Below are 26767 nucleotides of genomic sequence, written 5' to 3' on the forward strand. Positions count from 1 at the left end.
TCTTTTTATTCTTCATGTCATGATTTGTTTTCTAGAATTGATTTATTTTTGGTATCAGGACATTTGCAAGGTAGAGTATTATGAGCTGAATATAAAATTAGAGTTATATCAGATTATTCATTATTACTTTTTTCTTGTGAAAGTTCAGAGGTAGTAAATCCATCATTTAGATGGAGGTTTAACGCAATGCTATTGAAAAAAAACAGAGTTTGTTACTTTGGTTAAAGAGTATATTTCTTTATTTTTGACCAAGAACGTTAATTCTGTGGATAGTCATTTTGTAATATAAGATGCTTTAAAAGCTTATTTGAGGGGGCAGATTACTAGTTATTCTACGAAAGTTAAGAAACAATATATGGAAGAAAGTTTAGAGTTAGAAAATAAGATTGCTAAGTTAGAGAAAGATTTTCAGAAAGGTGTAACAGAAGATAAAAAATTTGCATTAGTGAGGTTGAAATTACATTATAATACTTTACAAACTTATCAGTTTGAGCACTTAATTAATCGATCTAAACAACATTATTATGAGTTGGGGGTAAGATCTCATAAGGTTCTTGCTTGGCAATTGAAACCTGAACAGACATCTCGGACTATTAATACTGTTAAGAAGAATTCAAAATTTACTTAAACCTCAGGAAATTAATGACCAGTTTTATTCATTTTATCTAAAATTATATACTTCTGAAGGGAAACAGGATAATGGTTCTATTGACTCTTACTTATCTAAATTAAAGTTACCAGTATTAGATGGAAATGATATTCAGGAATTGGAATCTCCATTTACAGATTTTGAAATTAAGGAAGCTATTCAGGAAATGCTTAATGGAAAGTCCCCAGGGGATGATGGATTCCCTGTGGAATTTTATAAACTTTTTTATGATGATTTTTCTAATGTATTTGGAGAAGTGTTGAATCAAGTTACTGAAGATCAGAAGTTACCAGAATCATGTTCAAGTGCTTTAATAACTGTATTTCAAAAAAAGATAGAGTTCCATTAAAAGTGTCTTCATATAGACCTATTTCTTTATTAAATGTAGATTATAAAATTATAGCGAAAGTATTAGCTAATAAACTTGCTAAATATTTGCTCAAATTGGTACATGTTGATCAAACAGGTTTTATTAAGAATAGAAATGCATCAGTCAATATATTTCGGTTAATTACTTTGGTCAACGCATACCGAAAGCAACCTAAACATTTGATGCAGAAAAAGCTTTTGATAAGGTTGAGTGGGATTTTTTATTTAAGGTGTTAGAGAAATTTAAATTTGTTCCTTTTTTTATTGGTTGGGTTAAGGCTTTATATACAAACCCGATTGATAGGGGGTGACAAATGGACAGATGTCTTTACCATTTAAATTGTCTCATTGAACTCGACAGGGCTGTCCATTGTCACTAGCCTTATTTGCGTTGGTTATTGAACCATTAGCTCAGGCTATTAGACAAAATTAAGAAATTGGAGGGATGAGGGTTAAGAATTAAGAATATAAAATTAACTTTTTTGCGGACGACGTGTTGGTATACTTGACAGAACCGGAACAGTCATTGAAACAATTGCAAGAAGGTTTGTTGAAATTTGGAGAATTATCAGGATATAAAGTTAATTGGGATAAAGGTAAAATTTTACCAGTTGGAGTGGGAGATTATTCTGAATTTAAAACTATTACAAAATTAAGGTGGACAAGTAAAATTAAATATTTAGATGTGTTTATGGATACTAATTATCAATTATTATATCAATTAAATTATGTACCTATATTAAGATGGATTAAAGCAGATTTAATTAAGTGGAAAGATCTTCCAGTAACTTTGATTGGTCAGGTTAATTGTATTAAAATGAACATTTTTTCCTTGAATTCAATATTTATTTCAGTCAATACATTGTTAACTTTCTAAGGGCTTTTTGCAAGATTTGAATAAAGGAGTGCAAGAGTTTTTATGGAAAGGTAAATTAGCTTGAGTGACGTGGCATAGACTTACATGGAAGTATGCATTGGGCAGACTACAATTACCACATTTTCAAAATTATTATGAAGCGGCCCAGTTGAAGTTTGTTAGTACATTGATGGATCTAGATCAGCCTCCTAGCTGGGCTAAAGTGGAGATGGCGTGTATTTCTAGGGTTGAGACACATGAATTTATATTTCATTGGAATTTGATTTTGTTACAGCAAAATGATATACCGATATTGAAACATTTGTTAAAGATTTGGATTTAAAAAAAAACAGGATGTTAAGGTCGAAAGATAAATTAGTAATTTTAACTCCATTGTATAATAATCATCTTATTCCTTTTTCAATGTTTAATAATCATTTAAAGGTTTGGGATTCTAAAGGTATAAAGACAATACAAGATTGTTTGGTAGAGGGGAAATTTCTTTCTTTTAATCAATTGAGAGAAAGATTTGATACACCTGTAAATTCTTTGTTTGCATCTTATCAACAGAGCTTTGATAAAAGATAATTATGGTAGAGAGATGATTTTACCTATTTTGTCAAGATTTGAATCTTTGATTTCCTCTATACCAAAAAAGGGTTATATTTCAGTTATGTATAATTTGTTACAAGAAGAAACAAGCCTTCTGTCGCACATGCAGCCATCTTCAGCGCAAACTCCGGGAGATCCAAAATGAGTGGTGGACTAGCCTCGCCAAGCGAACCCAGCTCAGCGCAGACATTGGCGACTTCAGGGGTTTCTACGAGGCTCTAAAGGCTGTGTACGGCCCCTCACCCCAAGTCCAAAGCCCGCTGCACAGCTCAGACGGCAAAGTCCTCCTCAGCGACAAGATCTCCATCCTAAACCGATGGTCAGAACACTTCCAATCTCTTTTCAGTGCCAACCGCTCAGTCCAAGATTCCGCCCTGCTCCAGCTCCCTCAACAGCCCCTAAGGCTAGAGCTGGATGAGGTCCTCACCCAGGATGAGACATATAAGGCAATCGAACAACTGAAAAGTGGCAAAGCAGCAGATATGGATGGAATTCCCCCCAGAGGTCTGGAAGGCTGGCGGCAAAACTCTGCATGTCAAACTGCATGAGTTTTTCAAGCTTTGTTGGGACCAAGGAAAACTGCCTCAGGACCTTCGTGATGCCACCATCATCACCCTGTACAAAAACAAAGGCGAGAAATCAGACTGCTCAAACTACAGGGGAATCACGCTGCTCTCCATTGCAGGCAAAATCTTCGCTAGGATTCTCCTAAATAGAATAATACCTAGTGTCGCTGAGAATATTCTCCCAGAATCACAGTGCGGCTTTCGCGCAAACAGAGGAACTACTGACATGGTCTTTGCCCTCAGACAGCTCCAAGAAAAGTGCAGAGAACAAAACAAAGGACTCTACATCACCTTTGTTGACCTTACCAAAGCCTTCGACACCGTGAGCAGGAAATGGCTTTGGCAAATACTAGAGCGCATCGGATGCCCCCCAAAGTTCCTCAACATAGTTATCCAACTGCACGAAAACCAACAAGGTCGGGTCAGATACAGCAATGAGCTCTCTGAACCCTTCTCCATTAACAATGGCGTGAAGCAAGGCTGTGTTCTCGCACCAACCCTCTTTTCAATCTTCTTCAGCATGATGCTGAACCAAGCCATGAAAGACCTCAACAACGAAGACGCTGTTTACATCCGGTACCGCACGGATGGCAGCCTCTTCAATCTGAGGCGCCTGCAAGCTCACACCAAGACACAAGAGAAACTTGTCCGTGAACTACTCTTTGCAGACGATGCCGCTTTAGTAGCCCATTCAGAGCCAGCTCTTCAGCGCTTGACGTCCTGTTTTGCGGAAACTGCCAAAATGTTTGGCCTGGAAGTCAGCCTGAAGAAAACTGAGGTCCTCCATCAGTCAGCTCCCCTCCATGACTACCACATCTCCATCGGGCACACAAAACTCAAAACGATCAACCAATTTACCTATCTCGGCTGCACCATTTCATCAGATGCAAGGATTGACAACGAGATTGACAACAGACTCGCCAAGGCAAATAGCGCCTTTGGAAGACTATACAAAAGAGTCTGGAAAAACAACCAACTGAAAAACCTCACAAAGATAAACGTATACAGTGCCGTTGTCATACCCACACTCCTGTACGGCTCCTAGAACGCTTCCACCAGCGTTGTCTCCGCTCCATCTTCAACATTCATTGGAGCGCTTTCATCCCTAACGTCGAAGTACTCGAGATGGCAGAGGTCGACAGCATTGAATCCATGCTGCTGAAGATCCAGCTGCGCTGGGTGGGTCACGTCTCCAGAATGGAGGACCATCGCCTTCCCAAGATCGTGTTCTATGGCGAGCTCTCCACTGGCCACCGTGACAGAGGTGCACCAAAGAAAAGGTACAAGGACTGCCTAAAGAAATCTCTTGGTGCCTGCCACATTGACCACCGCCAGTGGGCTGATAACGCCTCAAACCGTGCATCTTGGCGCCTCACAGTTTGGCAGGCAGCAACCTCCTTTGAAGAAGACCGCAGAGCCCACCTCACTGACAAAAGGCAAAGGACGAAAAACCCAACACCCAACCCCAACCAACTAATTTTCCCCTGCAACCGCTGCAACCGTGTCTGCCTGTCCCGCATCGGACTTGTCAGCCACAAACGAACTTGCAGCTTACGTGGACATTTACCCCCTCCATAAATCTTCGTCCGCGAAGCCAAGCCAAAGAAGAGTATGGATAAGTCGGATTGGGAGAAATCTAAGCTTAAATGGGAGAGTGATTTAGTATTTATTTTTCCCGATGATGATTGGGTGAATATGGGTCAGGATAATGTAATTAAATTTACTAATGTAAGATATGGATTGGTTAATTATAATTTTTTGCATCAATTATATTTGATCCCGGAAAAGCTAAGAAAAATATGGGCTTAGTAATTCAGATTCTTGTTTTAGATGTGGCTCACATATTGGAACTTTTCTACGTGCAGTTTGGACTTGTGTTAAAGTTCAATCATTTTGGCAAGGAATTAAAATTGTTTTGGAAAAATTATATAATTTTATATTACCATTAGATCCAATGATTTTTTTGTTGGGAAATTTGTATTCGTTAAGGGGAATGGGAATGGACAAAATTCAAATTGCTTTTGTACGTTTGGTGTTATCAATAGCGCGTAAATGAGTTGCTAGTACTTGGAAAGATGATACTGAGATAATATATCATGTTGGCACAATGAATTGAAAGTATGTATTGTCATGGAAAAAAATTACTTATAATTTACATGATAATTATTCTTCTTTTGTTAGTAAGTGGTCTCTGTATTTGAAATATATGCATTTAGATATACTTTGAAATGTTATTAACATTTATAATATTTTCTTTTTATATATAATCTATTTTTTTTTTGTTCCCCTTAAGGGAGCTGGCTGAAGGGATGGGAGGTTGGGGTGGGTGTTAATGTAAAATCTTTTTTTTTATTACTTCTATACTGTATGTTATGTTTTTTTCTATCTTTTAAATAAAGTTAAAAAAAAACATTTTAGTATATCATAGTTTCAAAAGGATGATATCTTTTAGCTTTCTGCTGAGCCTTGAAACAAAGTCTTATAGTGTTAGACAGCAGAGAAACAGGCCCTTCAGCCCAATTCATCCACACTGACTATTGTAGATATCTATCTACTCAAATCGCATTTGCCTGCATTAGGTCCATATCTCTTTATGCCTTTTCTATCTCAGTAGCTGTCCAAATATCTTTGACTCTGATTGTCTCCTCCTGTACATTCTTCACTGGCAGCTTGTCCTAACAAAAATCATGATTTTTTTTTTGTGTGGAAAACTTACACCAGATCTCCCCCCCCCCCCCCCCCTTATCTTAAACATATTCCCTCAAAGTTTGGACTTCGCCACTAAAGGGGAAAAAAAACCTCGATATATCCTCATAATTCTGGTTAAAATCTGGCACTCTCTGTAAGGAGTTTGTACATTTTCTCCATGCCTGTGTAGGTTTCTTCCTGTGTTCTATTTACCTCCCACTCTACAAAAGCATACCAGATTTGGAGGTTAATTGGAGGTATTTGGGCGGCACAGGCTGGGAGTGCCTATTACCATGCTGTCTGTCTAAATTTAAATTTAAACATCTATAAAAAGATTTGGCAACACTACATACCTTCTTACTTTCTTCCGTTCACCCTGCCAATCCCATTCTAGCTTACTGAGCCATTCAGGCTGACTGGCAAAAAGGACTGACAACTTCCTGCAGGATCCAGAGTTGTTCCTGTTGGGAAACATAATGGACATAAGACTTACAATGAATCTGTCCAAATTTCAAATCCAATTCATAATGATCGCATTGGCTGGGCCAGGAAGTGCATAGCAGTTACCTGGAAATCCGACTCATGCTTGAGCATTACTCATCGGAACACAGAAATGCAAAGCTGTGAACCCCCAGAGAAAAATTACTTACAACTTAAGAAAAAAATATAACACTTAAAAAAAAAATTGTCAGCCATACTTAAATACCATAAAAACACGACTATAGTGTGGACCATCATGCCTCGCCGCCCTACCTTCTCTATCTATCCCTCAATTGGTTGTGGGGGGGGCATCCCATTCCAACCAGGAAAAGTCAAGAAAAGAAAGCAGCCTGAGTGCTGACTGCCGTGCGCTGACAAACCCATAAATCCCCGATATATGTTTCACACCTTGGTTGTGAGTGTCTTCAATGTTGTGTGTAACTGTGGTTAGTTAAGTGTTAATTGCTGAGGGTGTGGCAGGGGAGGGGTGGGGGAGGGAGGGAAACGGAAGGAGCTTGAACTCTGCAGAAAACTTTATATAGAATTGATAAATGTAAATTCCTGATACTCTTAACATTGGCACTGATAATGTTGATAACTATTTGAGTTTATGTTTGGAAAATCATAAACAAAATATTCAAAATAAAAGGACAGACAATGTCATTCATTGGAATATGCGGATAGGATAAATCAAGTTATATTTTGAAGAAACAGTGCATCGAGCCGCATCAATGGGAGAAAAAGAATTGTCAACATTGCTTGCCAGAAACCTTTAACAGGGCTGATCTGGTCCAAACCATTTGTTAATCCTGATATTTCTGATGAAAAGGCTTGACATCCTGAACTCTATTCTTTTTCTCCAACTGATGCTGTTTGACCCACTGTGTTCCTCCAGCAGATTGTGTTTGGTTTCTGATGCATAATTCAGTTTCTTAGCAAGAGCATTTGTTTAGGCTCAGCTGAATATACAAATAAATGAAAGAAAACTTTTTTTTTAACTTTAGGGCTTGATATTTTGAACCTTACTTGAAATGCAGAGAAGGTTATTTCAGTTCCAAGGTTATGGCAATTTTTTTTGTGTGTGAGTTGATAAGGTGTGTACGTTGTTATGATTCTAACACCCACCATGTGCCACACTGCTGTTGTTAGCATTGCCATTTGTGAGCGTGATGTACCTACTGGGCTTGCACGTTTTAAAAAAAATCAGGAAAATCATTTCCCAGTTGCCCACCATCACACAGTGGCTTGGTTCAAGTTTCTTGCCAGAGACTTGAGCACAAAAATCTAGTAAACTCTGAAGTGAATAAGGATTGTACTGTCAAACAAAATTTCAAAATGTAAGTTTATTGTATATGGATAAGAATAGTACACTGATGCTCCAAAATTCTTATTTGTTGCAGTTGAATAAGTAAATAACTTACTCCAACTACAATAGAATACATTAAATTTCCAAAACAGAAAAAGAGATAATAAATTTAAAAGAATAGAAAGATAAATGCTCACAGTTGCAGTTAGTGCAAGAAAAAAAAGTGATGTTTCTTTTAGTGATCCCGAATTAATTTATGATGAGGTTCAGGAGCCTGGTAGTTGTTTAATAAAAAACTGTTCTTGAACTTCGAGGTGGTGGATTTTAGACTTCTGCACTGAAGGTGCAGCAAGAAGAAGTTGTAACTAGGCTTATGGGGGTCCTTTATGATGTTGGCTGCCTTCTTGAGTCTGCACCTCACATTTATGTCTTCAGTAGATGTGAGGTCAGTGCCCATGGTGGTCATCCAATTTTCTGCAGTCTTTTCTGTTTCTCTGAACTTGAGTTACCAAACCAGTCTGTGACGCAATCAGTCAGTAAACTTTCCACTGTACACTTGTAGAAGATATGAACTACCAGGAAACTGAAGGAACTAACTCTCTCCTCTGCCATCCCTTCAATAACGACAGATGCATGGTCCCTCGGCATTGTATTCCTAAATTCCACAATAAGCTCCTTGGTCTTGCTGATGTTGAAACAAAATTGTTGTTCTGGCACCACACAACCAAATACCCAAACTCCACCCAATATTCTGACACATCATTTCCCATTATTCTATGAACACTGCTATTGTCAACACATTTTTAGATTGAAATTGAGCCAAACTTGGCAATGGTCATGAATCTGTAACAACAGAAGTATGATGAAAGCGAGAAAAATAACTCCATGCCTTTGAGGGAAAAAATGTTTCAACTAATATTACTAGTCAATATCATATTCCTTTTTAGGAGATTATTGTACATAAATTGAGAGCAAGGTTTCCAATATCACAACAGTGACTATACTTCAGAAACACTTTTATTGGCTACAAAACATGATGGCTTTTCAAGGAGGTTGTGTGACGTACTTGATCAATAGAATTCTTTGTCTTCAAGTGATCTTCAATTTCTTGCAGATTATTCACTGGGTATTTTCTAAAAGACTATGATCCTAACACATTTGTTGTTAGAGATGTGGCAGGTGTAATAGCATCTTTATGGGACTGTGGAACTGTTTCTATTGAGCAAGTTCCATGTCAGCCTGATTCCATCAGACATGCCCAGCTACTTCTGCTTGACTACTGACGTGAAGTTTGTAACCATATGATGCTTAAGACGCATAAACATTTAGCTCCATTCCCAATGTTCAAATTCAATCCACCTGGACTTATTCCCTTACATTATTGCCCCATTCTTTTTTTTAACTTTTTCATGCATTTATCATTCATAAATTATAGCAGGTACCATTGTTTCTGTGAGGGCATTCTACATGGACATTACTGATGTTGACTTGCTCTTATTCTTGAAACCATCACCACTTGTATGCAGCTGGGTTACTTCAAGACCACTTCAAGGAATAGCTCAAAATCTATTGGATTGGGATATAACCGGTATTACACATTTACCAAAAAGGACTTTCTTTCCTTAATGTTATTTGGGATTTAGTTCAGTTTGTGTGGCAATTCTACAACTGCATGGACACTTTGATGGCCCTTTTATTCCAGATTTCTTTTAACTGACTTCAAAACAACCACAACTATTATCAGAAGATTTTTTTTTTTAATCTCCTAACCTTTTCCTTTATTATTTTGGTAATGATGATCCATCTAAACCAATGGTTTTCAAACTGCCCCCCTAAACTCACATTCCACTGTAAGCAATCCCTATGCCATAAATGATCTGTGATTAGTAAGTGAGTGGGAAGATTGAGATCTGCTGCTCTGGACCCAATTATTATGCAATATTTTGCTTGAGAAAAATTGTCATTGGCTCATTTCCTTTGGAGTTATGAAACTATGCACAATTAGATATGATTAAAACAGTGGTTTTCAAACTTTTTCTTCCCACTCACATACCATCTTAAGCAATCCCTTGCTTAAGCCCCTATACCATAGAGATTTTTTTAAGTTGAATGTGAGTTTGGGGGAAGTTTGAAAATCACCGATCTAAATGTTCAATTTTCTGACTTCTTCTCTACTGGAAAAATGAGGAAGCATGTAGGAGGGTTTCACACCAACAGCCTTGCACTCAACATTAGCAAGACCAAGGAGATGATTGTGAACTTCAGGAGAAAGTCAGGAGGACATAAGGTCTCAGTAGTGGAGAGGGTCAAGAACTTCAAATTCCTAGATGTCAACATCTCCGAGGATCTGTTTTGGAGACTCCATGTTAATGTAATCAGGAAGACGGCTCATCAGTAGATATACTTTTTGAGGTGCCTGAGGAGACATGGTATGTCACAGAAGACTCTAGATAAACTCTACAGGTGTACTATTAAAGACATCTATAAGAGGAAGTGTCTTAAGAAAGCAACCTCTAATTAATTTAGAGTCCCATTTATATACAAATTCTTCTGCCATCTCTTTTTCTACCATGTGCAAACCAATTGAAACCTAGGAAGAAATGACCATATGATTAAAATAAAATAAGCAACAAATCCAGTCTGTGCAGCTAAATAATATTTCTTAAAATCAGCTAATTTTAACCCTCCCAATTTGTAATCCCAGGTCAGTTTTTCCATGGAGATTCTAGATATCTTGTCTGACTATAAAAATAAAAGAAACATGTACATTTAATTTTTTCTAATTTGTAGGTAATGGGATAGGTAATGATTGAAAAAGATATTGAGGTCTAGGAATTATTTTCATTTGAATTCAATTGACTCTTCCCAACAGTGTGATAGGCAGATTCATCCATTTATGTCAGTCCTCCTCAATTTTGTGCATCAAAGGGAGATAATTAAGTTTATATAAATCCTTCAAATTACTATTAAATTTGATCCCCAAATATTTCATTTCTGTTTTAACCCAATTAAAATGAGTGCAATCTTGATATTGAGTATAGTCCGCATTGCTAAAGGTAAAATTTCACTTTTATCTCAATTTATTTTATAACCAGAAGATATACTATAATTATCCAATACAGTCTTGAGCCTAACCAAGAAACCAAATGGGTCACCCAAATATATTAGAATATCATCTTCAAATAAATTAATTTTTTAAATTCTTTTTGCTCCACTTTAAACCCTTTTATGTCTGGATCCAATCTGATAAACTCTGCTAATGGCTCTATTGTCAAAACAAATAGAATGAGAGACAATGGGCAACCTTATCTAGTGGATCTATATAATAAGAAAGTTGATGAAATCTGTCTATTAGTAATTATTTTGGCTTTAGCTTGATGAAAGAGAGCTCTTATCCAATTTATGGATGTTTGACCTAATTCAATTTTCTCCATTGTCTTGAATAGGAAATCCTATTCAAGTCTATTGAAAGCTTTCTCAGCCACCTCCACGCTTGGGTCCATCTTTGTCTTAGCTAAATATAACGTAGTTAACAATCTGCAAATTTTGTCCGATGATTGCCTATTATTGATAAATCCAAATTAATCAGGAAAAAAGCAAATAATCTTCTATTGAGGCATGTATTTGATGTCTGGGACAGGATTATGGCACATAAAGAGTGATTATCCTCAAATACACATTCATTTCAAAATAATATAATACGCATGACTTTGGGAAGTAAAATGTTAAACATCTGGTACCAAAATGGTATCAGGTATATTGAGGATTATTTCAATCAACAGATTGAAAGTCATGTCTTTCGAGAAACTAAAAAATAAATATAATTTGACTAATAGAACATTCTTCTGCTATCTCCAATTATAATCTTTATTAAGGGATAAGTTGGGACCATCATTCCTCCTACCAATGTGCACAGATATGGAGGTTCTAGTTAAAATTTATTTCTACTATGTATTTCCTACTCCAAGACCCAAAAATTGGGTTATGAAGATCTCAGGAGAGATGGGAATCAGATTTGGGTTTTGTAATTGATCAACAATGCTGGTCAAATTTATACTTAGATAGTATGACAGCTCTTATTAATTCAAGGTATAGAATTTATATCTTAAATTCAAAAGTTATATAATAATAAATCTGAAATCAAAAATCTGTGTTTTAGGTGTGGCATAGATATTGGTACTTTTATACATTCTACCTGGTTATACATGAAATTAAGAACTTTTTGGATAAATTGGAGGAAATATCAATGAAAATTATGGGGATCAAATTCCCTCTTGATCCACAATTGTTCTTTTTGGGGAATTTGGCTGACCTGAATGGTAACTCCCAAAGTAAATCCAAATTTACTAAAATCACTTTGGCAATAGCCAGGAAATATACAGTGGTAACATGGAAATTCAATTCCCTCTTACATATGGAAATGAAAAGTTGTATAACCCTGGAGAAAATTACTTAGAATCTTAGATATGAAACATAACATATTCACAGATATTTGGCAGCCTTATTTGAATTATTTAAGTCTATTTATTAAATATTTTATATTTAATTTTCATCCCGTATTAGTAATTGAATATTTTTATTTTTATTTATTTGTTGATTGTATTAAATGGAAATGCCAACTCTTTCCCATTTTCCTTTTTCTTCTTCTACCCCTCTGTTCAGTGTTTCTTTTCCTTTCTCTTAAGTACTGAGGTTATTTCTAGGCTTAATGTGCATTTTAAAGATATAATTTTTTTGTATATATTTGTATATACATTAATTGAGTCCTCTGTGTGTGTGTGTGTGTGTGTGTGTGTGTGTGTGTGTGTGTGTGTGTGTGTGTGTGTGTGTGTGTGTGTGTGTGTGTGTGTGTGTGTATGAGAGATTTTTTAAAATCTTTTTCTCCTAAAAGTTAAACAAAATATAATAATAAAAAAGGAAAACTGCCTCTATCCTCAAAGATCCCCACCACCCAGGCCACGCCCTCTTCACTCTGCTATCATTGGGAAAAAGGTACAGGAGCCTAAAATCGAGTACTCAGCAGCACAAGGACAGTTTCTTCCCCACTGCCATCAGATTCCTGAATAATCAATGAACCAAAGACACTGTCTTAATTTACTATTTTTTTAAATTTATTTTTGTAAGGTGGTTTATATGAATGTTTGTACTGTGATGCAATAAATGTTGTGACTTGTTCATGACAATAAATTCTAATTCTGATTCCAACAAAACTATTCAAGGTATCATAACATCCTATCAGCTGCCCTTTTTCTTTATTCATTGATATTAATTGTTGCTTCTTTCATCTCTCCATATCAGTCTGTTATCTTTTGTCATCTTGGTAATTTTTTTTGTTGCTACTTTCAAAAGCATTGCCATTCTTCCCAAAATATAGTGGCCTGAGGTAGATAAAGTAGGAATGGTCTTCTTTTGCATTCTCAGCTCTAGATTATGTGTTTAGAATTCATATATTTTTTACTTCTTTTCAAAAATGGCTATTTTGCTTTTGTCAATTCAGAAGGCTGATTTATGCCATTGCATTGGTACCATATGTTCATTCTACTAAACAGCATTAAAAAAAAATGAAATAAAACACAAAAATGTGTAGTCACCGTGGTTGAAGTAAAAACACAATGCTGGAGAAACTCATCAGGTCAAATAGTGTCCTTTATATAGCAAAGGTAAAAATACATAACCAACGATTTGGGCTTGAGCCCTTTATCAAGGTATAGAAAAATGTTGGCAGGCATCTGAATTAAAGAGTAGGGGAGGCATGATTGCAAAGGCAGGAGATGATAGGTGGAGAAGGGAGGGAGCGAACAGCAGCAGGCAAGGAGAGGAAGGATGGCTGGGTGAATAGAGTGGGAAGGGGAAGAGAGCTTGAAGGTTAAAGGGAAGGGAGGAAGGGGAAGTTGAGGAAAGGAGAGCAGGTTAGCAGAAACCGGAAAAGTTGATGTTAATGCCATCTGGCTGGAGAGTGCCCAGTTTGAAAATCAGGTTTTGTTCCTAGATGTGGGAATATGACACAGAACTGAAATGGTTGACTACTGGGAGGTCTCTGTCACTGGTGTGGACAGAGAAAGGTGCTCAGTGAAGCGATCTCCCAATCTGCACCCAGTCTCTCCAATGTAGAGAAGGCCAAAAAGGGAGCACTAGATGCAGTAAATCAATCCTGCAGATGCACAAGTGAGGTGTTGCTTCACTTGAAAGGCCTGTTTGGGGCCCCGGACTGTGGTGAGGGAGGAAGTGAGGGCGCAAGTGTGACAACTTTGTGGCCACAGGGAAAGTGCCAGAGGGCAATTGGTGGGGAGGGAGTCACAGAGGAAGTGGTCCCGACAGAAGGCAGAGATGGGAGGAGAGGGGAAGATGTGTCTGGTAGTAGGATCCTGTTGTAAGTTCCTTAAATTCTGGAGGATAATGTGTTAGATGCAGAGATTGGTGGGGTAGTAGGTGAGGACAAAGGGGATTCTGTGTTTGTTGCATCTGGGGCAGAGAGGGCCAGGACAGATGAGTGGGAAATGGAGGAGATGCAGATGAAGGCTGAGTGTATGGTGGTGGAAGGAAGCCATGTTTGTGAAAGAAGGCAGACATTTCGGAAGATCTGAACTGGAAGACTTCATCATGGGAACAGATGCAGCAGAAACAGAAAAATTGACGGAAGGGAATAGAATCTTTACATGGGGACAGGGTGTGAGGAAGTGAAGTGAAGGTAGTTGTGGGGGCTAATATATGTTGCTGGAAGCTTGTCTCCCGAGAAGGAGACAGAAAGATCTAGGAAAGGGAGAGTGTTGTTGGAGGTGGACTAGGTGAGTATGAGATTGGGGTAGAAGTTGGTCGCAAAATGAATGAAGTTGACAAGCTCATCATGGTTGCATGAGACAGCCCAGATATAGTCATCCATATAATGGAGGAAGAGTTGAAGGTTTTGCCTGTGGAGGCTTGCAGCAAGGATTGGTCCTCAAAGCCCACAAACAGACAGGCATATCCTTTGATTTGCAGGAAATGAGAATGAGTTAAAGGAGAAGTTGTTTAAAGTGAGGACAAGTTCTGCTAGGTAGAGGAGGGTAGTGGTAGAGGGTGACAGGTCAGGTCTCTGGTCCAGAAAGAAGCAAAATGCTTTTAAGACCTTTTGTAAGGGGGATGAAGGTATAAAAGGATTGAACATTCTTCGAGAATATGAGGCAGTGCAGTTCAGGGAATCTGAAGTCATTGAGGAGATGAAGGGCATGTGAGGTATCGCGGATGTAGGTGGGAAGGGATTGGACCAGGGAGAAATGATGGAATCAAGCTAAAATGAGGCAAACAAGAGGAAACAATGGGTCTACCTGGATGGTTGGGTTAGTGTATTTTAGGTAGAAGGCAGAAACAAGGAGTGTGGGGATGGGAGAAAATTAGATTGGAGGCTGTGGGAGGGAGATGTCCAGAGGTGATTAGATTGGAACTGGTGTTGGAGATTTTGGCTTTTTAAAATTTTTTTTTAAATTTTCACACTGAGAACCATATCAGTCAAAATACTTACCAACATTTCCCTCTTAAATATACACAGTGGCATTTTCTCCCCTTTTTTCCCCCCTGCCTTCCCTCCCCACTTCCCACCCCCCTCCAAACCCATTAAACGTTCAACGTATACAATACAATAAAACCATTAAACAATGTCATCACACAATGAAAATAAAAAAATAAATGGTGTCATCGACTTTTACACACTGGATCAAGTCATTTTTTCTTCTTATCATGCTTGATGAGCTGTGGTGGGGTCCTTTAGGAGAGGTAGTGTCTGAGAGCTGTCGTCTGTCCTCAACAAGGTAGATGTCAGTGCACCAGATGACAACAGCACCACCCTTGTCTGCAGTTTGATGGTGAGGTCGGGATTGTTGCGGAGAAAGTGAAGGGAAGCACATTCAGAGGAAGTAGGATTAAGTAGGAATTAGAAAAAATATAAATAAATATGTCTTTTCTCAGTTAATTTGAGGAATGCATTTTATTAGGAAACATTCAACACTAGAAATCCAGCCTTGTTTCATGAAATCTTGGACATTAAAACAGTTGGAAAGAATTCCAACTCTTGAAGCAAATAATTTGTCTATTTTTAATAAATAGCTGGATTAAAAGAACCAGCTCTTGCACAAATTACTTTTAAAATTTATATGACAATTTTGCTCCAAAAATGCAGTGAAGAGTAGGAATCTAGTTTCAAACCCATTAAATGTTGATTACCATTAGACACAGACAAGACTGCAGATGCTGGAGAAGCAGCGTCAGGGAGAGAGAGAGAATGGTTGAAATTTCAAGTCAAAACTGTCACAAAAATTCTTGAAAGGAAATATATTTGAAATAGTATGCAGAGAACTTTAAGCCCATAGTTTCTGATCAGATCTGAACAAAGACTATGAGCAAACAAAGAACTACCAAGGCCAGACATCATCGATGGGTAGAAATGGTCAATCAACGTTTTAGGTCAGAACCCTTTATCAAGTCTAAAGGCAAAAGGTGTAAAGGGGAGGGGAGGAAGAAGGTGAGGGAACCAGAAGTGATGAGGAATTGGACAGGTGTGAGAGGTGGCAAAGTAAAAGATCATTATGAAGGAAGGGGAAAATGTAAGTACAAGAGTAGGTAAAGAAAAGATGGAAGCAGTTGGACCAGATAAGGGATGGGGGGTGGGGTTACCTAAAATTTGAAAAATCACTGTTCATGCATTAGATTTAAAGCAGTCCATGTGGAATATCCTCCTTGCCCAGTTTCTCGTGGTCTCTTCCTTAATCTGTCTCTTCACTTCTCGCACTTTGCCCTTATGTACACATAAGATATCACCACCTCTATTCTGTCTTGATAAAGGATCCAGACTTGAAATGAGGACTGACAATTTCTACCTATGGCTACTGTCTGACATGTTGAGTTCCTCCAGCAATTCTTTGCTTGCTCAGGATTCCCCAAGCTGCAGCTTCTGTGTTTTTTATTCTGAAAAATACAGCTGCCAACATAGATAAAATCTGTTGAAGCCCACCTTGATCAGACTATCATAAAAATCACTGGACTTTAAGCAAAATAGTTTTATCAGAAACATTTATAAAGTTATATAAAGTACAGTATGTTTTTTAGAAATAAGAATGCTAAAAAAATCAAAGGAAAAAAGATATGACAGAATTTTTTGTTTCCAGTTTATGATATAGTTATGTTAATTAAAGGTTGGAATTCAGTGTTTCCAATCAATGAAAAGGCTTTGCCCATTGGGAGAATAGTGTGTGAGTGCCACTAACTTGTCTACCTGGTGAAATAATATTGCCTGTGAAGCAATGAACTGAAACTAATCATGTAAAATTTGAGATAACCCTCTGATACTTGTCTTTTTTTCTTTGTACTTGAAGAAATGGAGCTGCTCTGTGGGATAAAGTCGCTGGATTTCAGGCAGAAAGTTTTGATTTTATGGTCTTTTAGCCAGCTCAGTAAATAAATAAAATACTGTGGTTCCAGATTTCACCAGACAGAATTGATTGGGATTATCAACAAGGCAGCATTTCCTCAAAGATTGACCATTTCTACCCATCGATGATTAATTTTTAAAATTAATCCCCAGGTCACAGATTGATTTAATATTTATCACTATTTCAGAGTTTATACAGTGAGAATTCCCCCCCCCCCCCCCAATCAAAGTTATTGAATTTACACTTTATGGAAGAGAATTCAAATTGAAAGAAAAATGTGGTAAATATACACAACAAATATCAGATATTAGATACATGTGTGTTTTTCTGAAGTGCTGTGAACTTTGATTCTTGTAAAGATAAATTCAGATACTACAAACCCAAAAGACAGACATCAATGAGATAGCTCATGTCAGCTATAGAACAAAATGTCTTTTGGTAGAGGATGCAAGCAGACTAAAGTGCACATTGAAGTTTTGCAAGATTAACAATGAGTTCATTAAATTCAGCAAAAATATTCCATCTCACATTTAACAGGTGAGGACAATTTAGCCCTTTAGCCATTAAACTTCAGTTGACTCATTCATAAATTGAATGCTTGAATACAGTAAAATCTCTATTATCTGGAATTCAAGCAACTGGCAGCCTCAAGCTGAAAATAAATAGGTATAATATATAAAAGTTTAAAATTGGCACCCCCCAGTGGTTAGTTCACCAATCCCGCAACCCACAATCTCAAGCAACTGGAAAATTCACTTTTCCACCATCTACCAATCCCCATTGGTGCTAGATACCTGGGGTCTTACTGAAGTTACATTTAGATATATTGCCAAAGTATTTGGGAGAATAAGACTTCAAATAACCCTTTCAAAAGTAAATGAGTTGATACAAGTCAAAATAATTCTATATGCGAGAAAGATGAACTATTATCATTAGACAATTCTGATTATATGCAAGTAATGCAAAATATCACATAGATATTCTAACAATGAGAAAATCACAGCTAAACCTTCTTTCCAAGGAGATAATTTCTCAACAATCTTCTGTCCAGGTTGTGCTTTATGAAATCGAAAGTAGGTGTTGTATGATTTTTCTAACCATTTGTTTAGTGGGCAAGAGTCAGAGGATTGTGATGGGGAAATATATTGAAATATAATGAACTATTGGGCATTGATTCACAAGCCTGCAAAATTGCATTCACCACCGGCAACTGTTGACTATTTCATGAACATTATGTTCATTTATAAATTAAATTCTAATATGTGGAGATACTGTAAACAGAAGCATATACATTTTTCTATCTTTACTGTATGTTTACATACTGATTTTTTTTTAATACAAGAAAGTACTAAATAATAGTCACTTAAATTGGTGCAGACTAGAGGGGCTAAGATGGCCTATTTCCATACTGTGATTGGTTATATGGTTATATATGATATGTAGTCACCAATTTCATTGTGGAAAAACCAAGCACTGATTAAAATTACTTAAAGGCCCAAGAATCCGGAGATGCTGCAATCTGATGCCAAAAATAAAAGTTGCTGGAAGAACTCATCAGGTCAGGCAGCATCTGTGGTGTGAAATGGGGAGTTGAGCTTTCCAGTGAAGACCCTTCATCAAGCCTGGTGAATAATCTTGATGAGGGATCTTGATGAGTGGGTCTTGACAGAAGTGCAACCTCTCCATTTCCCTGCACAGATGCTACTAGCAGCTTGTTAAAATAACCAGTCTCCTTTACTTTCTAAGTGTTGACTGTTAACATTTGAGCAATACAAGAAAAATCAAATGGATTCCCAAACTGTCCCAGACCAAAACCATAACATTAGGTTTACATATAAAAATAATACATAACAGCCTGTCAGTGTTAAAGGGAAGAGCATATTTCATTTTTTAACCTTCCCTTTTCATATCATAACTGTTCTACTGGGCATTTATTGCTTTTGCTTATAATAAAATCATAATAAAATCATTCATATTTATGTTTGAGCTCTATATTTCACTTTATTTCTTTTTCCATAAACAGTCTGTTGAAACTTCAATAAACTTAGCTACAGATATAAAAAGAAGAAAGGCTGGAAACTCCCAGCAGATCAAGGCAGCATCTATGGAGAGAGAAACAGAATTAATGTCTGGATCTACTAACTCTTTAAATTATTGCATGTTGGTGAAGCAACAACTGGAATACTGCATTCAATTTTGGACCCCTTCTCTAAATAAGGATACAGTAGAATTGGAGAGCTCAAATTTATTAGAACTGATCATGCCTAGGTTTTCTGATATACTGTATATTTTGACAGATAAGATGACCCCTGAACACCCAAACATCACCTGAGAAAAAGGGGTTGTTTTATAGGCCAGATAAAAAAAACAAGTGATTTTAAAATTCTGGCCAGAAAAGCAAACTGGTCCTGACCACGTTCTCACAACTGCCGCCACTGGTCCTGACATCTCCCCACCATCGCTGCAGGTCTCTGACCACCTCCCAACTGCCTCTGTTGGTCCATGACACCTCCCCCCCCCAACCACAGCATAGCCCACCCAGACATTTTACAATTCTAACTTGTAAAAGAAGAATTGTAAAGTGGGAGGTCCTGCTCCTGTCTGGGAACCCAAGGTCCCAGCTCCTGCCTGGGAGCTCGAGGTCCCCATTCCTACCTGGGAGCCCGAGGTCCCCACACCACCTGTGAAACTGAGGTCCCTGCTCATTCCTGGGAGCCCGAGGTCCCCACTCCTGCCCAGGAGCCTGAGGTGACTTCTTGATATAGATGGCACCACACCCAATGTTGGGAATGGAGTCCCCATCACCAACTCCAGCTGCAACCGATGCTGAAGACTTGGACTTCAGCATCTTCCAGGGCAGAAGCAAAGATTTTAGTTTAAAAATAAACTGTTATTGTAATCATGTTTGCTTAATTTACAGATATGTTACTTGGAGATTGGGGTGCTGTAACAAAGTTTGGATTGCTGCTGGTAGGCTTGGACACCAGTCTCTGGCATGATTGTAGCCACTCCGAGGCATCAAGCAGAAAATTGGTGGGTCATATTATACAACCCATATGTGCTAAAACCGTGAAATTTCAGACTGAAATTGGGGTTCAATCTTATCTGAAGGTCGTCATGTCTACCAAAATATACGATAGCTCTGGTGAGGAAAGAGATTCACCTCTTTTGACACTCACTCTTTTAGTCATTGATTGCAGCAGTAATTTATCATATCCAGTTTACTTATCATTAAACTAGTGGTGGAAGTTGGAGAACAGAGTACTTTCATCAGGTTTCTGCCCCTACCCAAAATAAACCACATTGGGCATTCAGGAAGATCATACTTCAGAAATAACTAATGAAGTGTTGCAGTTCAGCTTGTTATCAGAACATGAATTATTACTGAGTATTAATGGCTGTAGCTGTTTCTAGAGGAGCATTTGAATTCAATAATTTGTTCACTAATTAAGTGGAACGCTTGACTTACTCAAACCATACAACTCCTATTTATAAGGAATCATAAAAATGGATATTATGTATGGTTTTAATATATTTCAGAATAATTTGATTTTAATTGGAATTTAAAGGAGGCTCAGTGGCATATAAATTCAGATTCATGTGAAAACATACACTAAAATGGAAATGCACACAACCAAGTCCAGTTTCTCTGGATGGCGCCAAGAAAGGGGGCTTGTCAGGTCAGCCCTTGAAAAGGTTCATTACATAAACACTACTTTTTCAAATTGCACACAGTAGCCAGATATAATTTGAAAGGATACAAAGTGTCCTATGTGCTCCCATCATTGAATGGTTGAAGAGGCTGTTTTGCTGCATCAGCTGGTGGAGAGACTTGGTGTGTGAGAACTCCCATGGCAGACATGGAAGTCAATCTTCTACTACTCCAGAAATAATTTAGATTATGTGATGGCAGAGGAATGGAGAATTCCCAAGAGTCTCTCATCTGCCCCTCACATCTACACAATTTCAGTCCTCATGGACCTGATCCCATGGGCTACTAGTGTGTTAGACTACCCAACAAAGATGCATCACAGGAACAGACCTGCTTTCCTGTTAGTAGTCCACATAATGCTTCTTTATGCATAAATTGTCCAATGTGGTAGCAATAGAGTAACATAGACACTATATAAAGTTTATCATCACTGCAATGTGCACAGCAACCTTTGTATATATGCATGGATGTGGATGATGCAGAGTTTCAGAATGCATTTCGTTCATTGCATGGTCTGCATTACATTCAGTAATCAATATGACTCCACATTCGCATTTCATTGTGTATGAAAAGGAGCATGCACTGAATTCTTGGTCCAAAATAACTAAGAGTTGTTTCAGTTTCTGACAGCAATATATCACAATACTTGGAATCTAAAATAAATTCACTAGATTGAGCAACGTCAGTAGAAAGAGAAAAAATATCATGTTGTGTATTTATCACACTTTATGTTTGTAATGGATCTGTATAATTATTAATATTTAGATTAATGTTAAGCTTAAGATGGCATCATAAATTGGGGGGGAGAGGGGGGAACGTCATGTGTGCTTAGGATGTAAAATCCTGACCCTCCTTAAAATCTGTTTAAGAAAAGTGTCTGAAAAGTAATGAAACGCATAAAAACTCAATTAAATGACATTTGAATATCTCTACATGCTCACAACTATGGGGAAAAAGGAGAAAACTGCTGCGGCCTACCTGAACAATGCAAGGAAGGCAAAAAAACAAACGGGCAACAAGGCTTGATCTGACTCCAGAGCCAGGGACTAGCGCTTCTGAGATGAGTGGCTAGCCTCCACTGCTGCAGCGAAGTGCGCCAGGCCCGGTTGAGCAGGATGATGGCACCAAAGATGAAAAAACCAGAAGTCAGGCTGGAAGTCGGGCAGGCCCGTCCAAATCAGCATCGGAGTCAGGGAGTTCCTCTTCAGAAAGTGATCAAAGACAAGGTGATGATCAAGAAGAAACAAAATCTCCTATTATTCCTAGGGAAGTGAGTAATGTGGACTTATTTAAGGAAGGCTGAAATGAAAAGAGACATAAGTAAGTTAACTGAAGCTATGAATAAGAGGAAGAAATATATGGATAAAACTAATCATAGTTAATGAAAAGAAGATGGGGAACAAGTTAAAGATAGAATGTCTCATGTGGAAAATAATGAGACTGCTTGGACCATTATAAATCAAAAAAACTTTGTCAAAAAGTACTCTGTAGCGGCTACTCCTGACGGTGCTACTGAAATGAAGCACGTCCACACAGCATGAGGATGAACCAGTAACTGAACTTTATTTGAATCTCTCATGCTGCTTTAAGAAGATGACTCACTTCTTGTCTGGGGCACACTGGTCTGAGGGAGTGACGTCAGCGCATTGTGGAGTCCAGCCCAGCAATACACAACCAGGAAGTGGCAACATCTCCCAGGCAATGCGTGTTGCCAAATGCAGGCTTCTCTTGAGAAGTGAAGGGGGCCCCGCGCCATCTTGCCTCAACTGATTGGGGCGGCGATTTGGCCTGCCTAACCGTGTGGTCGCTCGGCCCGCTTCAATACCTTAGAAAATTATAGCATAAGAAATAATATTAAAATTATGGGTTTGAAAGAGGGGAACAACAAGGTATGCCACAATTTTATTATCAATGGATTCCAGAGGTATTGAGCCAAGAAAGTTTTGTGGGGTAAATTGAGATTGAAAGATATCATAGAGCCCTTAGACAAAAACTACCTCCCGAACAAAATATGCGTTCAGTGTCCATAAAATTCCTGTGTTAAAAACTACCTCCCGAACAAAATATGAGTTCAGTGTCCATAAAATTCCTGTGATAAAATCTACCTCCCGAACAAAATATGCGTTCAGTGTCCATAAAATTCCTGTGTTAACAGGAAAGAGAAAAGGTTTTGAGAATAGCTGCTCAAAAAGCTCGTCAGAGTCAAGGGCTGCTTGAATATCAAGGAAGCAACATTTTATTCTGCCCAGATATCAGTGAAGATCTTTTAAAATGAAGTATTCAATTCTGTGGAAAAAAAAATCTATTATAGGAGAAAGGATATTGTTCTTTTCTGCGACACCCTGCAACCTTGAAAATTTTTTTTATGCCAAATGGCCATAGCAAGTTCCTTGCTATCTGGAAGCAGAGAAATTTATTGGAATCTTGCCAAATCTACAGACTGGATGAAGACCTTGAAGACTAAATATGATATTTATTTTTTTTATATTAAACCTGTGTGTGTGGGGGCGTGGCAAGATGGCGTAAGGATCAGACGTGCCTTCCAGTCCTCTCCTGACTCTATCTTATTGTTTTGTCTAGAAATGCCCGTTAAAATTCTTTAAAAGTTTAGATAATTTCAGTGCTGTTAATTTAACTTATCATGGTACAATTGGTGGAAAAGAGCAAAAAAAAAATGACAACAGATCATCAAAAAACTACATTTTCCAAAAGTTCAAGTTTTGGAGCCTACCTACAGGAAAGACACCGGGACTCAGCGTGAAATAGATCCCAGGAGAGAGGTACAGTGTTCGGATGTAGAGCTCTATGTTACATTGGTAGAGCCCCCTAAAGAGGGCGCCAAACAGCCTTTAGAACTCAGAGGCATTTGTCATCTGTAGAGGTGGCGCTGCAAACTGCATCTCTTGAGATACAAGAACCTATACAACTTGATGTACTGGGAGAATTTAATACATTATGGACTGGGGAAAGCCCCGGCCAGCGTCCTCCAGTCATTGCTGGAGAGGCTGTGGCTGGGGTTTCCACACGCAGTCATACTACAAGGAAGGCAACCAGAATGAAGGAAGGAATAGAAGATCCTTTGGAGAAGAAGCAGGAATCTGTTGAACCAAAATCTCTTCCAATTGAAAAGATTTTTGTGAATCTTGAATCTAAATTATCTTATACAATGCAGGGATTATTCAAGATTATGGCTGAACTTGGTACTAGGTTTAATACTTTGGTGAAAATACATTCTCAACAGATGGCTGAGTTTGGAGCTTTTAAGCTTGAATTGAGAGATAAATTTAATTTGTGTGAAGAAGATATAGACGAAATACGGGATCAAGTTTTTGATGTGACCAAAATGGTCGAAGACTTACAAACTCAAAATAAAAATTTGGTGAAAACGATTGACTATTTGGAAAACCAATCCAGACGGAACAATATAAAGATTATTGGTTTGCCGGAAGTCATGGAGGGACCAGACCCAAGAAAATTTTTTACTGAATGGATTCCGCAGGTGCTGGGTCAAGAACATTTCCCGGAAGGTATAATACTGGAACGTGCTCACAGAGCCTTGCGTAGAAGACCTATTTCAGGTCCAAGTCCAAGACCTGTTTTGGTTCGTTGCTTGAATTATTACGACAGAGAAATAATTTTACGAGTGGCTATTAGAAATGCACAACAGAGAAAATCACCCTTGATGATTCAAAATAATCGAGTTTTCTTCTATGCGGATTTGAGTCAAGAAGTTATGTTCCAACAAACGGGAATTCAATCCTGCTAAAGAGTTGTTGTGGAAGAGAGGTTACAAGGCAACCTTTAGATATCCAGCTGTTTTGAAGGTTTTTCCAGATGGTTGCCAACCAAAGTTCTTTGATTCTCCAAAGGAAGCTATAGCATTTGCTCAAGAGCTGCCAATTACTCAGTTTCAACAGAGACATAGTCCGCCGCGATCTCTAAGAGATGGAAGAAAAGAGCCGTGCTCCAAGAAGGAATGGTTGTAATGGTGACTCGGCAGTTGGAGCTGATTAAAAGAAGAGTTGTCCTTTTTTTTAATGTTTTTTTTTTAAAAAGGGATATTAAATAATGAGGATGTTAGTTTAAGATGAAGTGAGAGTTGGGGGAGAGAACTGGATAGGCACTATTTCCTGAAAGTCATCTGCTACGTGTGAGTTATCTCACACCCATTTTTTTTGGGAGTTACCGCATTGCGCGGTTTAGACGGGAGGGGGTATTTTTAACCTCCTACCTGTTTTTTTTTTCCTTTTTTTTTGTATTATTAGATTAAAGAGTGAAGGGGTTTTTTTTGTTCAAATATTAAAAAAAGCATAAGAAAGTATTTGATTGTTTAAAATACTAAAAATTGATGTGGTTTTTTTTGTAAAGTTTATTCAGTAGATAAGGAATATCTGAAATTTAAATGTGAATGGGATGGATAAGTTTTTTTAAATATTTTTTCTTTAACTTTAAGGTGAAAGGAGTGGTAATTCTGGTGTATATTATTTTGCTACTTTAGTTATAGAACGAAGGGAATAATGATGAAAGTTATAAATTGAATTGTACAATTCTTAATGAGGCTTGAATTTTGTTTGTGGTTTATGTTCCATTTGTTGAAGATATAGATTTCGTTGTAGATGTGTTTTTATTATTTGGATATCTGAATTTTAACGTAATGATTGGGGATATTTAAATGTGGTATTGGAGCTTTTATTGGATAACTATTCAAGAGTAAAAGGGAAAAATGGTGGAAGAGTACTAAAATTGAATTGTACAATGCTTAATGAGGTTTGAATTTTGTTTTAAGATGGTGGTTTATGTGACTAATATGATGATAGATGTGAAGTTAGTTGATATTTGGTGAAGGTTTATCTCTATAGAGAAAGTTTTTTTTCATCTTTTTTTTCATGCTACAATTTTTTTAAGAATTGATTATTGTTTAAGAATTTTCGGTAGATAATGTTACTAACTTTACTAATTTTTTATATTAAGTTTGAGTTAAATATATGTTTCATCTTAACTCTGTTTGTTAAATATATGCATTTAAGTTTGATTTAAATATGTTTTTTAAGTCTGATATCTTAGTATTAATTACTTTTTTTTGTTAGTATTTTAATCGGTTATGGTTTTTTTTGTAAGTGGGTTTTTTTTCTCACATATATTATTAACTTTATTAATTCTTCACTCTTTATTTTGGGGGGAAGGGGGGGTTGGACTAATTTGAGTTGGGTTATTAATGTGTAATAATTATTGGGGAGGGTATAGTTTATTTAGATTACTGATATTGTATTGTAATTTTATTATTTTATTCTTAATTTTTTTAAATGTAATCCTATATGTTATTCATGTTATAAAATCTTAAATAAAGTTAAAAAAAAAAACCTGTGTGCGTGTGTGAATAATAGCTAATTTTGGTTAAATGTTTTCTGGAATGGCCATTAGGAATGTATTTTCATTTTCTTGCCCTCTTTCCTCCCTCCATTTTCCTGCACAGAAAATGATTTGTCCATGCAGACATCTTTCAGTTGGTACCCCTTGGAACATCCAATGAGCCAAACACTCACCTAGCCGCTGTGGAGACCTCAGGCAACCACTACCGCCACCTGTCTACCAGCTACCCTGCTATTCTGCACCCAGGACACAGCTATCGTTCACCCTGTTCCAATCCGTATGACTCCAAGTACAATTCACATGCAAGAGATGGAGCTGGATGAAGACCTTGAAGACTAAATATGATATTTAATTTTTATATTAAACCTGTGTAACCGAAAAGAAGTTGAATTATGGTTATGAAATAGTTTGTTAAAAGAAATGTACAATAAATCTCAGGAGGATTGGGAGAGGTGGAGGAGGTGCGAACCCCTGCTGATTCATATGTTTATCGGTCACAGCCTGCACAGTGGAAGGTGATAGTGTTGCTGTGGTGTTTTTTTACTCTGTTATATAGTATTGTTTTAGTAGTGAATCATAATTTACTCTTTTTCTGCACTTTCCTTTTTTGTCTTTGGATTGTCAGATGGGCCAAGGGAAAAAACCAAGGACAACACTGTCGCCTGAAGAACTTGGTGCATCATGGCCAATCCTAGTACAATCCAGTAGTTTATTTTTTTCCTTTCTTTAGTATGTTACTATATAACATGAAAATGAAT

The 26767-nt window shown here is 37.5% G+C and overlaps 1 protein-coding gene across 1 annotated transcript in view; it reads left to right on the forward strand.

Annotated features, from left to right (window-relative positions):
* The window catches only part of LOC138737700 (uncharacterized), a 59522-nt gene extending 33097 nt beyond the window's left edge, over positions 1-26425 (forward strand). Inside the window, exons 3-4 of the mRNA XM_069888298.1 lie at positions 19848-19960; positions 26113-26425. The gene's annotated coding sequence lies outside the window, so the exon portion shown is untranslated. The remainder of the gene's footprint in view (positions 1-19847; positions 19961-26112) is intronic.
* The last annotated feature ends 342 nt before the right edge of the window (positions 26426-26767 follow it).

This window comes from Narcine bancroftii, chromosome 6, assembly GCF_036971445.1.
Source record: "Narcine bancroftii isolate sNarBan1 chromosome 6, sNarBan1.hap1, whole genome shotgun sequence".
In the NCBI taxonomy this organism is placed as follows: Eukaryota; Metazoa; Chordata; class Chondrichthyes; order Torpediniformes; family Narcinidae; genus Narcine; species Narcine bancroftii.